Source organism: Ovis aries, unplaced genomic scaffold, assembly GCF_016772045.2.
Source record: "Ovis aries strain OAR_USU_Benz2616 breed Rambouillet unplaced genomic scaffold, ARS-UI_Ramb_v3.0 scaffold_87, whole genome shotgun sequence".
NCBI lineage: Eukaryota > Metazoa > Chordata > Mammalia > Artiodactyla > Bovidae > Ovis > Ovis aries.
This window is the reverse complement of record NW_024599828.1, coordinates 1,401,719-1,417,618: the sequence shown is the minus strand read 5'-3', so window position 1 is coordinate 1,417,618 and position 15,900 is coordinate 1,401,719. Positions and strand designations below refer to the sequence as shown.

The 15,900-nt window shown below is 41.5% G+C and overlaps 1 long non-coding RNA gene across 1 annotated transcript; it reads left to right on the top strand.

The window, feature by feature from the left end:
- The first annotated feature begins 9,244 nt into the window (after positions 1 to 9,244).
- LOC121818492 (uncharacterized) lies at positions 9,245 to 14,496 on the top strand. The gene is made up of 3 exons (XR_006058485.2): positions 9,245 to 9,813; positions 10,428 to 10,493; positions 10,601 to 14,496. It is a non-coding gene; the product is annotated as an uncharacterized LOC121818492 (long non-coding RNA).
- The last annotated feature ends 1,404 nt before the right edge of the window (positions 14,497 to 15,900 follow it).

Sequence of the window (15,900 nt, the reverse complement as noted above, 5' to 3'; positions counted from 1 at the left end):
TATATATATATATATATATATATATATATGTAAAGAAATAGGTTCTTTTTTTTTTTCAGTGTAATAGCTGGTTATAAAAATGAAAATTAAAGGAGTAGTAAAAGAGTTAAAAACAAAAAAATAAATTTAAAGAATGCAAACAGTAAAAATATATCTAGGAATTTCTCTGGTGTTGTGGACAGTGTGGGGTCAGTTCACTTTCAGATAGTTCCTTGATCCACCTTATACTTCTATAAGATCTATAGGCCCCTTCTTATGTTCAGTTTAGTTCAGTTCAGTCACACAGTCATGTCCGACTCTTTGTGACCAAATGAATCAAAGCATGCCAGGCCTCCTTGTCCATCATCAACTCCCAGAGTTCACTCAAACTCGCGTCCATCAAGTCCAAGATGCCATCCAGTCATCTCATCCTCTGTCGTCCCTTTCTCTTCCTGCCCCCAATCCCTCCGAGCATCAGAGTCTTTTCCAATGAGTCAACTCTTCGCATGAGGTGGCTGAAGTACTGGAGTTTCAGCTTCAGCATCATTCCCTCCAAAGAAATCCCAGGGCTGATCTCCTTCAGAATGGACTGGTTGGGTCTCCTTGCAGGCCAAGGGACTCTCAAGAGTCTTCAACACCATAGTTCAAAAGCATCAATTCTTTGGTGCTCAGCTTTCTTCACAGTCCAACTCTCACATCCATACATGACCACTGGAAAAACCATAGCCTTGACTAGATGGACCTTTGTTAGCAAAGTAATGTCTCTGCTTTTCAATATGTTATCTAGGTTGGTCATAACTTTTCTTCCAATGAGTGAGCGTCTTTAATTTCATGGCTGCAGTCACCATCTGCAGTGATTTTGGAGCACCCCAAAATGAAACGTCTGACGCTATTTCCCCTGTTTTCCCATCTATTTTCCATGAAGTAATGTGACCAGAAGCCAATGTAGGCGGTGCTAATTGCAGGGTTTTAATCTATTGCACCTGTCACTTCCAGGGCAGTTCCCTCTGTTGTAGCTTCTTCCTTTTTCTGGTCTCTTCAGTGTCTAATTTCTGCCCTGATGCAAGGAGATGGTGGTGGACAATTTTTTAGGCTCACTTGTTCAGTAGTACTGTGGGGAGGGAGAAACACTGCAAACAAATATCACTGGCATGTCTCAGGCACACTGGGTTTGTCCCAGCTTATAGTGTGTGTGCTTTCCCAGTCTACACTGCTCAGGATCTAGGTTGCTCTACCAGGAACTGTCTGAGGTGGGCCCTGGGTTGCATGTGCTTCCCAGGTCTGAGCCGCTCAGGTGACCAGGTGTTTGGCAAGTGCGGTTGCTCCTACTTATTGCCTCTCCTGTCCCTGCCACTCGGTTTTCTGGGTGTACAACTGGCACACCTTCTTAGGTTGAATCCCAAGAAGTCTTGGTTAGCAATGAAGCCCGCTTTCAGTTTGGTAGATGATGCCTCTTTGGGGCCACAATTGCCCCCTTCCAGCCCTGGCTGCCCTCGCTCCCCTGTCTCTGACAGGGAATGGGCCGGTCTGCAGCTGGCTACCTCTGCTCTGTCCTTTGTTCTCTGAGCAGGCCTGGTGGTGTCTTCGTTAAAGGGTTTTCACCGGGCTAGCAGTCTTAGGGCTGGTTTTCTGTCTCAAGTTAGTTCCCTCAGATTGCCCTTGGCGCATTCAGGCCAGGTCCTTACTCTAAGCAATGCAGCCCACACCTCCCTGCCCAGCCCTCTCTTATTAGGAACGGATGCAGGTGTCTGTGCTGCTTCCCCACTGGGAGTTACCGTTAGGCATGTAATCAGTGGGTTTATATTTTTTTAATTTATTTTTCCTCCTACTTATGTTGTCCTCCGAGGTTTCAAGTCTCACCACAGACTCGCCAGTGAGAGTGTTTCCTGGTGTTTGGAAACCTCTCTTTTTTAAGACTCCCTTCCCAGGACAGATCTCCATCCCTAACTCTTTTGCCTCGCTTTTTATCTTTTAAATTTTTTCCTACCTCCTTTTGAAGAAAATGGGCTGCTTTTCTGGGTGCCTGATGTCCTCTCCCTGCATTCAGAAGCTGTTTTGTAGCATTTACTCAGTGTTCAAATGTTCTTTAGATGAATTTGTTAAGGGAGAAAGTGGTCCTATCCCTGTCCTATTCCTCTGCCACCTTAGGACTTCCTGCGAAATTACTCATTATTCCCATGAGATCAATAAGGCCTTGAAGACAATATTGCCTTGCTAGTGGGGAATAGTAGACCTGGTCAAAATGGTGGTTTCATCTCAGCTTAAAAAGCTTTATAGCAAGCTTTCAAAACATGCAATTGTTTCCAAGAAATTAACAGTATTTGCAAACAGTGAAATAAATAATTTATAAAAATTTTAAAAAATCCATCATCCAAAGGTAAAGTGATGATATCCGCAATCCAACTTAAAATTTCCACATAAATTGTGAAAGTATTTGTCCTAGTTTCATCTCAATTTCGTAAGGTATTTTTCCTCTGATTAAGATAAATAAATAAATTTTAAAAATCCAGATGTGCAAAGAAGCAAGAAAATATGATTAATGAGGGAAAATCAATTAGTAAAAACACAAGTAAAATATATATTATGTAATTAGCAAGGAAGGACATTAAAATGCTTACTATATCAATAATGATTATATTCATGAAGCTGAAGAATATTGAGTATATTAAATAGAGACATGTAATATAGAAATGCAAAGACTCTGGGAAAAAACTTAATTGTGCATCAGTGAGCTTTGAATTAAATTTAAGCGTGCTAAAATATATGTAAATGGAATCCCACAGAAAGTGAAAGACGGGAGAATAGACCAAAGAACTTCATAATTAGTGGCTGAAAAACTTCCAGGAATGATGAAAGCTTTAAACCCATTAACACAGAAGAGCGATTAATTCAAGGACAATAAGTATGACAACTATAAAAAGGCACATCATAATGTATGGTTTAAGACAATCAACCAAAGAAATGTAACCAGAAGGAAAAACAGACACAGTAGAACAAAAAATGAGGATGACAGCAGATTAGACAAATGAAACAATGTTAGCCAGAGGACACTTGCACCACATCTTAAATGCTGAGAGAAACATAATTGACACAGAATTATACATCCAAGAAAAATACATATCAAAAACAAGATAAAATACTTTCTCAGACATACAACAACTGCAAGACTGCATCACCACCAACAGACCAATGTAATAAATGCTTTTTAAAGGCCTCAAGTGAGTTGGAATTTAAAACGAAATGAAAATCTGGATCTACAGGGGGAATTAACATTACTCAAAATGATAAACAGGTAATATGTATTAAAAGGTAAATATAGGGACTTCCCTGGTGGTCCAGTGGTTAAGGATCCGCTTTGCAATTCAAAGCATTTTCAAATAGCAAAGTTTTGTTCCTTTGCCAGAGAACTATGATCCCACTTGCCACTGAGCAACTAAGCCTGCATGTCTCAAACAGAGTTTACACAGTGCAAGTACTGAGCGTGCCCTCCTCAAATAGAGAGTCCCTACCACAAGGAACATCCTGCATGCCACACAAAGACCCAGTACAGACAAAGAAATGATAAATAACTACATAATTTAATAATTATCATATTTGATAATGATAGACTGGCAAGTTAAAGATGCATACCATGGATCTTAAAACTACTTAAAAACCAGTAACAGTTAATAAAGTGACAAAGGTTATAAAAGGGAATCAGAAAAACTATTCAGTCACAGAGAAGTCAGGGATAAAAAGAGACATGAAAAGAAAGAACATGGGACAAACTGAAGATAAAGAGCAAGATGATCAAATTAAGCACAACTAGAGTTAACAGCTCAGATGTGAACCCAGACTGAAGATATAACCCGGGGCTCAGATGACAGCAGGTCCCCATACACTGCACTCTGTAGCTGAAACAGAGCCTGCCAAGCCCCAGGGCCCCATGTGCCTGGGCACAGAACAGCACCAAAAGTTTATACAGAACAGTAAATTAGAAGACTCCAATCATACAAAGTACATCCTCTGTTTATAAAGAGATGACATTAGAAATCAATGTTCACTGGACAGAAGAAGAATAAGGTGCTAGCATAGTGCAGACCTTCCCTCTTTTACAACCCTAATTCTTGTCAGGAGGGAGCAGATAAACTGACAGGACTTACATCTCTTCAATACTAGACATACTTGACATACATAGACAATATTAGACATTCATATTTGATTTTCATGGTTCAGTCTCCTCTCTCTTCTCCTTTCTTTCTCATCCTGGGCAACAGGGACTGTTCCTCTAAACCACAGCTCAATCACTACACACAAAGCTGGATGCTATTTGCCGAGTCTTTCACATAAACCAGTGAAAACTTGTTTCCTCCTATTTCACACTCTTGGTTCTTTTCAACCATCCACGGCTCTTGTCCTACCTGCTGGGACTCTGGTCTTCTGTCACTTGTAGCCTTGTTCCCATACACTGGGCTTTAATTACACCCAGTGAAATTCCTTTTTAGAGTGGCCATAATACACACAAAAAGGGAAAAAAACAGGCAGCTCCTTACTCTCCTCTCTTATTCCTTCACTACATTTTTCACTGAAAACCTGTGTATCATGTTTGTTACATACAAACGTTCAAGTTGAAAACTTTCAAACATATAAAAGTGCATTTGTATGTGCAATCACATCAGTTAGTTCACAGATCTGACACACTTTGTAGTGGGCACATGCAAGAGAAGTTGTTGTGCATTTGTGTACTTTACTGTACAGAACTGTATGGAGTACAATAGTGCAGGACTTTTATTTCAAGCCTATGCTGTCTGAAAGGAATCATAAATGCAGTGGTAATGTAGACGGTACTACTATTCTATTTTTAAAGGTGTGCTTAGTTGCTCAGCTGTGTCTGAATTTTCAACATATGGACTGCAGTCCGCCAGGCTCCTCTTGCCATGGGGATTCTTCAGACAAGAATACTGGAGTGGGTTCTCATGCCCTATCCAGGTACTGCAAGACTAAAAATGTTTTCTTTATTGTGTTTGTTTTTTATGTATTATTTGTGTGAAAAGTATCATAAAGTTATTAAACTGCAGTAACATATAGCCACTTGTCTTAGTTGGCTGTCTAAGCAACTTTGCTGGACTTATTAAGAAATTGGGATATTTGAACGCCCTTTTGAAATGTAACTTGTTCATACTCAAGGGACTTACTGTTCTGCTAAGACCTGCTGATCCAAAAGTGAGTGCATCCCCTCCAGGTCCAAGAAAGTCACATTCTTGTTTGGAATTTTAGAGGAAATGTGAGACCTCCATAATTCTAGGCATATCAGTCCTTCAAAAGACTTTGATCAGGAGAAACTAATATTAAAGTAGAAATAGTCATAGTGTTTCTACCCACTTCTAGAAAGTGTTGCTAAGTTCTCAATACTGGATCTTGTAATGCTGATAGACTAGATGGAGAAGTGATGTGAACAGAAATAAGGAAGGTGAGACAGGTAGGTCAGAATGTTAGGTAACAAAGCCAAGGTATTTAGAAGCTGAAGAATAGAGAGAAATTTGGGACCTGAGTTGGAAAAGCAGTTTTCAAAACAAATTGGGTCATGTGGTATGTGTAATCTTCACTTCAGTCGTTAGGAGATCTCTACTGACCAGTCTGCCTTTATTTTCTGGAGCACAGTTCAGATCCATCTAGGTGTTTCTCATTGCTGTTCCTTCTTCTTGGCTCCCACACTGTGTGCAGCTGTTCAGCCTATTCCATTCTTTTTATTGGTGGTGTTGTTGTTCTTTAAGGCAGGCGCTGCTGGCTACCTACAAAATGATGTGTTCTTAGATTCCCTTTCAAAACTGAAAATACTTTGTTATATAGCCATAAGCCCAGTAGCTACAGGACTGCACTTCCTACTCACCTGTGCTCTTAGTCATGACAGGTGACTTAGAGATGCAAGCAGTTCTGTAAGAGGGATTTCTTGGAAGACTACCTTCAAGGAGCTGATTTAGCTGAGAGATGGGACTCTTCCCTTCCCCACCCACTTCCTGTTGTCTGGATTTTAGTTGTGATGGCTGGAACTCCTACAGTTATAGTGAATAATCATGTAACCTTGGAGATGGATAGCATCCAAGCTCTGGCTTGTCCACCTCCAGCTTTGTTTCAGTCTGAGAGAAAATCACGTTTATCTTGCTAAAGCTATGGTTGTTTTAGTTTTATGCAATGTGCCTCCAAACTTATTCCTGATACTACTATGTGTTTAATATAATATAGCCTTATTATTTTGTTGGGTTTAGTGAATATATTTATATTTTACATTTCTCTTTTTTTTTGTTTTATAAATTCATTCATCAACCATTATACCTAAATTGTATAAAGGCAAAATTATTATTATAAGCACGCTTTCCTTTAGATTTTGCATTTTTATACTTTTTAAAAAATGTTCTTTCGATTCTTGTTTTCTCCATATTTGTACAGCCTGGGCCGTGTCCTCTCTTATCACCTCATCCATATCCATATCTGCAGGCCAAAACAGACCGAGAGCTGTGTGGGGAGAACCAAAGAAGAATGAATTACAGAGACATGAATGAAGGGTGGTGGCCCTTGTTACTCATTATGAATGTTCTGTACTAGGATCACATTTCCCTGCCCTTCTGTGTGCCCACCACCCCCACGTTTGCCATGACCATGGAAGATACTTCGGAGAGTAGAATTTGAGTAGAGGTAATATGTCACTTCCAAATGGAAGTATTAATTTCTGCCCCACTAGCTGGAATGCACATGTAATGACAGGAGCTGGAGCAGTCATGTTAGAGCAGAGGTAAGTAGCACAGGTAGAAGATGTAACAAGAAAGAAGTGGGCCCTCATCTCTGTGGAGAGACCTGCACTAACATTATATGACAGAGAATTAAAATTGTGTTGTATTTAAGACAGTATTACTAAGGTTTTGATTACAGTAGTTGAATTTGTAACCTAACACTCATAATAAAATAACTGCCTTTGTGTTAGCCTTGTCTTGACATTAGGGTCTGAATGAGACAATATCTATGGACATATACTTACAAGTGAGTCAAGTGACAGCCCTGCCCTCTGGAAGCTCTGCTCTAGTGTGGGATTCAGAAACTGAAGCAAGAACAAAGCCACATGGCAGGACAGCTTCAAGATCCTGTAGGAAACTTTGGGAGGGGAACATGAATCAGTCTTGATCTCAGGAGGTTGCCTGAAGCAGGGGCAATCCTCTATCAGTCTCCTCATAAATAGGCCATGGTGCCAAGTTTCATCTAAAAGTTATTTATTTCAAATTCCTTCCAGAGTGTTTTCCCTTTTGATCCGGTGCTTAAAATATGCGTTTGAGACCTGGTTTGGGAAGATTGCAAATGTCCCAGGGCAACTAAGCCAGTGGGCCACAATTACTGAGTCTGAGTGACTTAGAGCCTGTGATCTACATCAAGAGAAGCACATGATTGAAAAGCCAGTGCACTGCAATTACAGAAGAGCCCCTGCTCGCTGAAAATAGAGAAGTCCTGAGCACCAATGAAGACCTGCTGCTGCTGCTAAGTCACCTCAGTTGTGTCCGACTCTGTGCGACCCCATAGACAGCAGCCACCAGGCTCCCTCCTCCCTGGGATTCTCCAGGCAAGAACAATGGCGTGGATTTCCATTTCCTCTTCCAATGAATGAAAATGAAAATTGAATGTGAAGTTGTTCAGTCCTTTCTGACCCTCAGTGACCTTATGGACTGCAGCCTTCCAGGCTCCTCTGTTCATCAGATTTTCCAGGCAAGAGTACTGGAATGGGTGCCATTGCCTTCTTCATAATGAAGACCTAGTGCTGCCAAATTAAAAAAAAAAAAAAGATTCCCCCAGAGAAACCAGTGAGGTCTCAGTGTAAGCAGGACAGGAAAAAGGATGAACCCAGTCTGGGTCTGATATCATGCATATCATGGAGAGGAACGCTACAGCCTGTTTTCACAGGGAACTTGGAATATAAATTGTGCCTCAAATGTGCCCCAACCCAAGGCTAGGGAGCTGGGATTTCACTCACCCACTAACGCCTCCCTTTCATCCTTCAACTAACACCCAGCTGGTGTCTCCAAGCCCTTGTATTAGATCCTCCAGAGACTAATCAAAGGTGACAATAGAAGCAAAAGACACCAATGTTCAGGAAAATGTAACCTCAGATAATGTCTAGATTTCCACACCCATCCTGCCATCTCCAGCATCATGTCTGAAATCCTGCGAGTCTAAAGAACTCCATGGGTTTCTACATGTAAGCATTAAAAAAAAAATCAGGTTTTAATTTATATGGGAGTGTAGTTGATTTACAACACTGTATTAATAATAGTTGTGTGGGAAATCAATTTCCTTATATATACACATGTGCCCATTGTTTCCTAGATTCTTTTCCCATACAGGATATTACAGACTATTGAGCAGAATTCCTGTGCTGTACAGTAGATCTTTGTTGATTATCTATTAAATAAAGTAGTATACACATGTTAATCTCAAACTCTCGATTTATCCCTCTCCCACCTTTCCACTTTGGTAACTATAATTATTGTTTTGATGGAGAGAAGTGTCTAGGCACTTTTTGGATCAGGGTCTGTGCTTGTGAGAGTGCAGTAGCCAGGGAAAGCAAACCTGAGAGAGACTCATTTCAGATGATGCTAAATGTTGAAAAGGACCCAGCAATGCAAAAATTTGGGAGAAAAACATTGTAGATGTGGGAAGTAGCCCATGCTAAGGACCAAGGTAACCAAGCTTACTAAATGGCTACACTTCCTCTGCCATCCTTCCTTCCATGCTTGGAACTTGGCCTACAGGTCAACCACCATGACCTCATCCCACGCTTCAGTTGTGAGTTAGCAGCAATGAGATATGTCAACCTTCCCAAGAAGGGAGAACCTGGGGCTTTCACGAGACTGAATATGCTCTGGATTCAGGGATGTGTCCTCAAACTGGTTATCACCAGGAGCATCAGGTGCCAGGGGCACCACCAATGCCTCTGACTATCTCCATGTACTTGTTCTCAGGGGTAGAAACGTCAAGGAACTGATAGAGTAAAGAAACAAATAATGACTCTTGTTTCATCTTGCCCCATGTGACTCTGACGGCCTTTTGACCATACTGCTCTCTGACCAAAAACTCTTTCCTCTATTCCTTCTTCAAAGGTGGCTTGTGAATAACATCAGCTCAACTCACAGTCGGTTGGGACCCGGAGATGCCCAGCTTTGTTCTCAGTTTCTGTCCTTTTTCTCCAATCAGATTCATAAAGCAAAGTACCTAAAAAATATAAGGGTGATTGTAATTCTCTCAAGGCCTTTGAATCTCAAAGGTTTATTTGGTGCATCAGAGAAGGAACACATCCCATGAATCCAGGCTAGTCTCAGATCCTGAACTCGCTCAGCCAGTTGTTCTATGAGGAAACATAAGGCATATATCTAAGTTGCCAGAAGGCTGAGAAGAGAATGCTTCTTGATGTGAATGCAGGTTCATGTTACCCAGTCAGCCAAGGGTCTGTCTTGTGTGAAATAGGAGCGGGAGTTCTGGGGATCTGAGTTGGGAGCGAGTCAGTCACCACCTGCATGACTGCCTCCTAGGGTCATTACAGCTGGGGCTCTCCCCCTGTGCCTCTAACCCAGAAGAAACAGCCCTGCATATTACTTTCCTGCAGCTATACGGAGGCAGGTCTGCTGATATAATCGGACCCAGACTGGAGGAGCAACGGGAAAGAAATTTCCACTCTGATGCTTGCAGACATCTTAGAGCTACCCAGCAGCAGATGCAATTGAGCTTTCTCTCATCTTTAACTTTCTGGAAGTCTCCTAGCCTGGGAACCAGAGTTCCTGGGTCCCAAGTCTTCACTAACTTACCTGCAGCCTTAAGGTGAGTCATACACCTCAGGGTTCAGTTTCCTATCTCTTGGATGAGGGAGACTGGACTTGCTCCAGAACACTTGTTCCAGACTGAGGCTCAATGCCAGTCGGGGGACAAGTGGCTCAGAGGTGCCTGTTGCTGAAGATTCTGATGTTGCCTCTGGTGGGGAGGGGCTGTGACTGTCTGGTGATGTTCATGGGTCCTGGTCTCAGGATTTGGCACACAGCTTCTGTAACACCAAGGACGTTAGAGGTCTTGCCCACTGGAACTTACTATCATTTGCGTTCTGTGGGATGAGATCAGGTAGGTATAAGTCAGAAGTTACCAATGGGGAAGCGTGTAGATTCCTCAGCAGAAACCCATATTAGGCTGATGAATCATCACTCCAAATAAACTCTGGGAACTAGATATGCCAGTACTCTTAGACAAATTTTGTATATTTTAAATAATATTTAAAGTAGGTCATCTTTTGGATGACCTGCCATTTGCTCTCTTGCTTGGGATGATACTTACAATTAGAGTGGCAGTTAGAGTGGAATCAAAGGGTCTCTGGCAGAGTCTTTCCCTCTCCCTGTTACTCATTAGCAGTGAGTACAGCACTCTCCCCTCCACATCTGCCACAGGAATTCCAGCAGGAAGGACATGACCTCCAAGTTTAACCAGAAGACTCAAGAAGGTCTGGCCCTCAGGTAGGCACTATTCTTTTCTCCGTGCTTCTTCCTTCCCTCCTGGGTCCTGTGCAAGCTGCCCACCTCCTCGTTACTGGGTTCTGAATTCCTATTCCCTTCACTTGTAGATATCTAGGCAGTCCTCCTTGTGGCTCCATCCTTATCCGGTCCCAGTCCCTCACCTGCAGATGGCACTAAAGAAGGTAAAACCAAGATGGGTCTTCCCAGTTCATTCTTTCTAAAACTGTCTATATTCCTTCTGCTTCCAGACCCTGTCCTGAATCATCAACATCTCCAGCTAGATGACTCAGCTTAACAGAGGAATGGAGATGCAGATGGGGAAAAGGCGTGGTAAGGGTGTCAGGTGTGGGGGACAATTTTCAGATGACAAGAGATGAGTTGGAGTAAGGAATATGCAGTCGTCCAACCACTCATTTATTGGGAACCTGCCTCAATCTGTTATCTTGTGATCCTCAGGGGATCATTAAGACAGAGACTTCAAAATGGACTTTCTATAAACTTATTACTGAAAAACAATTTCAAACATGACAAATATAAAAAAGAAGAGTGTCATGAACCCTATATTTCATCATTCGGCATCAATAACAACTAAACTTACCTCTTAGTCCCACAGGTTGTAATAAACTGGAGATTATGCAACATCAAGGTGGTGGCCAATTGAGTTCCCAGCAAAGACATTCTTGACTTGCATCAGTCTTTCTCTTCTTGCTATGTTCTCACATGTGGTGGTTGAAGGAAAGGAAGAAGAGGGAGAATAAGAGAGAAAAAGAGAAAACGCTAATCCCATCATGAGGGACCACCATCAAAGCCCCGTGTCAACCTGGGTACCTCCCAAAGGCCCTACTTCCTAATACCATCACATTGAGAATCAAGGGTGGACACAATTTAATCCAAAGCAGCTATGCATAGCATAACAGCTATCTATTTTTTATTCAAGACAGACCATCATTTCATTCTCTTTTCACTCCTTATTCATTTTTCCTTAAGTATTTTAGGTACAAGATATAATATTTCACCAAATGTACATAATGCATACTTTGCATAGAATGATAAGGTATGAAAAAATGCTCTTTTGTTCCTTCCAATATGAATATTTTATATCCACTCCATGTGCAAATTTTAATAATTCTCAAAAAGCAGATGTCTTTTCATAGTTTATTGACAGAATGTAGTCCTATGTTTCACGTGGTGGTTTTCCTTTAGGACTAAATAAGTGTTCCTCTTCCAATTTTAATGCCATTTATTTGTTCAGAAACGGAGAGGAAGCAAGGTGGTTTGTCTTACAGAATGTCCCACTATTGGTTTTAGAGCAGGAGTCCACAGTACCAGCACAGTGGGTCAGGACCAGTACCAGTTCTTGGTCTATTAGGAACCAGACCTCCACAGCAGGAGGTGAGCTGCAGGCCAGTGAGTGAGGTTTTATCTGTATTATAGCTACTCCCCATCACTCTCTCATCACCCCCAGAAGGGACAGTCTTGCTTGTTTTCCTGGAACTGTTTGTAGTTATATAATCTATGCTTAATAGAAACAAAAATAGCATAAACATTGATGATTATTTTCCTTTCTCAGTGCTCAGAATGGTGACTTGGTTCCCTAGCAGTCTATCACAGTGACAAATTAGATGTTGCCTATTAACATTTGGACACATTTGGCCACCTTGAAATTAGATATTAAATACCTAAGATCATGGGATACAGCCCCATACTTCATGGCAAACAGGAGAAAATGTGGAAGCAGTCACAGATTTCTTCATCTTAGCCTCTAAAACGACTGTGGATGCTGCCAGCAGCCATGAAATCAGAAGACATTTGCTTCTTGGCAGGAAAGCTATGACAGACATAAACAGTGTGGTGAGAAGCAAAAACATCATTCTGCACAAAAAACTGGTAGGTGTTTGGCCTTTTCATTTGGATTCCTAAACTTTCTCCCCAGTCCCTATTGGTCTTTGAAGTCCCTCAGCTTCCTGGTCCTTCAGGATTCCCAAGATCATTTTGTGCATTTCTTTACCCAGTCCTGAAATCAGCCATCTCTTTAAAAATCATCTGATGGGAAATGTAGTTAGAAGCTACAAGCCAGACCTCAGAATAGTCACTGTTATCAAGTTGTCACTGCTTCTAGGCTTTACAGTAGTCGGAGGAGGAAGTACACATTTTCTTTAAAAATTAAAATAAAAAGGAATATAATTAGTTGGTACAAACTTATACTTTCAGTTCAAGATTTAAGACAGCAGGGTTTGAACTAAACTTGTATATATTATGTGTGAACCTCTTTTTCTAGCCACTGAAATGCTTACTTCAGAACATTAGTTTTAATTATTGTCTTGCTTGTACCTGTTAACATACATATGATTCTGTCACAATAACAGAAACAATATGAGGAGCAATAAGTTGTTGAATTATTGCTCACCTCAGCTGCAATGGCAGTGCAGATGTGTGGCGGCTGCCACATCAGTGCCGAAGTGTGGTGGAGAGGAACTTCCCCACATCCAAATAAGGGGTGGCAGCTGAGAGGAGCTACCCTACTTCCAAGGTAAGGAGCAACAGCTGCGCTTTGCTGGAGCAGCCGTGAAGAGATACCCCACGTCCAAGGTAAGATAAATCCAAGTAATTGGTAGGCACTGAGAGAGTGCATCAGAGGGCAGACAGACAGAAACCACAATCACAGACAACTAGCCAATCTGTCACACGGACCACAGCCTTGTCTAACCCAAGAAACTAAGCCATGCCGTGTGCGGTCAACCAAAATAGGCGGGTCATGGTGGAGAGGCCTGACAGAATGTGGTCCATGGAGAAGGGAATGGCAAACCACTTCAGTATTCTTGCCTTGAGAACCCCATGAACAGTGTGATAAGGCAAAAGATAGGACACTGAAAGATGAACTCCCCAGGTTGGTAGGTGCCCAATATTTACTGCAGATCAGCAGAGAAATAACTCCAGAATGAATGAAGGGATGGAGCCAAAGCATAGACAACACCCAGTTGAGGGTGGGACTGGTGATAGAAGAAAGATTTGATGCTGTAGAGAGAAATATTGCATAGGAACCTGGATTGGTAGGTCCATGAATCAAGGCAAATTGAAAGTGGTCAAAGAGGAGATAACAAGAGTGAACATAGACATTCTAGGAATCAGCGAACTAAGGTGGACTGGAACGGATAAATTTAACTCAGATGACCGTTATATCTACAACTGTGGGCATGAATCCCTCAGAAGAAATGGAGAAGACATCATAGTCAACAAAAGAGTCTGAAATGCAGTACTTGGATGCAATCTCAAAAATGACAGTATGATCTTTGTTCGTTTCCAAAGCAAACCATTCAATACCATGGTAATCCAAGTCTATGCCCTGAAAGTAATGCTGAAAAAGCTGAAGTTGAACAGTTCTATAAAGATTTACAAGACCTTCTAGAACTAACACCCCCAAAAGATGTCATTTTCATTATAGGGGGCTGGAATGCCAAAGTAGGAGTTAAGAAACACCAGGAGTAACACGTCAATTTGGCCTTGGAGTACAGAATGAAGCAGGGAAAAGGCTAATAGAGTTCTGCCAAGAGAACGCACTGGTCATAGCAAACACCCTCTCCCAGCATCAAAAGAGAAGACTCTGCACATGGATATCACCACATGGTTGGAACCAAAATAAGATTGATTATATTCTTTGCAGCCAAGGATGGAGAAGCTCTCTACAGTCAGCAAAAACAAGACTGGGAGCTGACGGTGGCTCAGATCATAAACACCTTATTGCCAAATTTAGACTGAAATTTAAGAAATTGGAGAAAAGCACTAGACCATTCAGGTATGACCTAAATCAAATCCCTTATGACTATACAGTGGAAGTGAGAAATAGATTTAAGGGGCTAGATCTAATAGACAGAGTGCCTGATGAATTATGGGTATAAGTTCATGACATTGTACAGGAGACAGGAATCAAGACCATCCCCTAGAAAAAGAAATGAGAAAAAGAAAAAATGGCTGTCTGAGGAGGCCTTACACAGAGCTGTGAAAAGAAGGGAAGCAAAAAGCAAAGGAGAAAAGCAAAGATTTACCCATTTGAATGCAGAGTTCCAAAGAATAACAAGGGGAGATAGGAAAGCCTTCCTCAGCCCTCAAAGCAAAGAAATAGAGGAAAACAATAGAATGGAGAAGACTAGAGATTTCTTTAAGAAAATTAGAAATACCAAGGGAATATAGTTTTTGAATATAGTGTCAAGATTCTTTTCTTTTTTTCTTTTGGTTATCTTTGGTTTTGTTTTTGATAGGCAATATTTTTGTTTTTCCTTAGAAGATATTCCACTCTGCATGTAGAGTCATAAGTTTGAATTTTAAAGCCACTTACGTAATGTGTTGTTATAGGTAGCTAGTCAACAACTTGATTCAATTAGATTAATTGGTCTTTGTTCTCAATTTGTTCAGTTCAGTTCAGTCCTTTAGTTGTGTCCATCTCTTTGCAATGCCATAGACTGCACCATGCCAGGCTTCCCTATCCATCACCAACTCCCAGAGCTTGCTGAAGCTCATGTCCATTGACTTGGTGATACCATCCACTCATCTCATCCTTTATCTTCCGCTTCTCCTCATGACTTCAATCTTTCCTGATATCAGGGTCTTTTCCAATGAGTCAGCATGTTTACTATGCATTCAGTCTCTTTAAAAATCAACGAACATGAATTAAATTCTTCTCTGTCCCCACTGCACTCCCAACTCTTGGCCAGAAACACAAACCTGAAGACTGAGGGCTGATTCCAGCATATCGCTGTGGAGATTTCATTCCCACTGTTTTTTTCTGGGAAAAATATTAGTTTCTAACATTGAAATCAGTGGATTGTACATAAATATCCAATCTTCTGATTTTCTTGAAAACATGGCCAACTGGTCTGCTTTCCAGCAAGGTTGAAGTGGAGGAAAAGCTGCACCCAGTGGTAAGGCCTGTGCTGCCCAGATTCCAACAGGGCCACCTAGTCCTAGTATCATATCTCCTGCCTCCTGGGGCCATGAATTTGTGAGAACTAGACTTCTAGCTCTCTTGAGATAAAGACTATTTTTGTCTTGGTCAACTTTGACTTTGAAGCCTTTAATCCACAACCTAGCACACAGTTCTTCCTTGTACAGTTGTTGGATGCTATAAAATATCTTCTGGATGCATATGACATTTCTTCCAACACTGAAACCAGGCAATTGAAGTACTGTTCTGCCCTAAATCTTTGATGCAGCCTGGCATCATAGGTGCCACTGATGTCTGCCATTAGACCCACTACCTAAAGCCAGTTATATGTCCCTGGGCTGTCCCTGAAGTCTTCACTTCACCATTTGACAGCTTATCCTCCTAGCAATCTCCTCTCCAACAAAGACAGCAATGCATATCTCATGGAGTGGCTAGGAAGATGACATGGAACGACGAGTGTTGAGCATC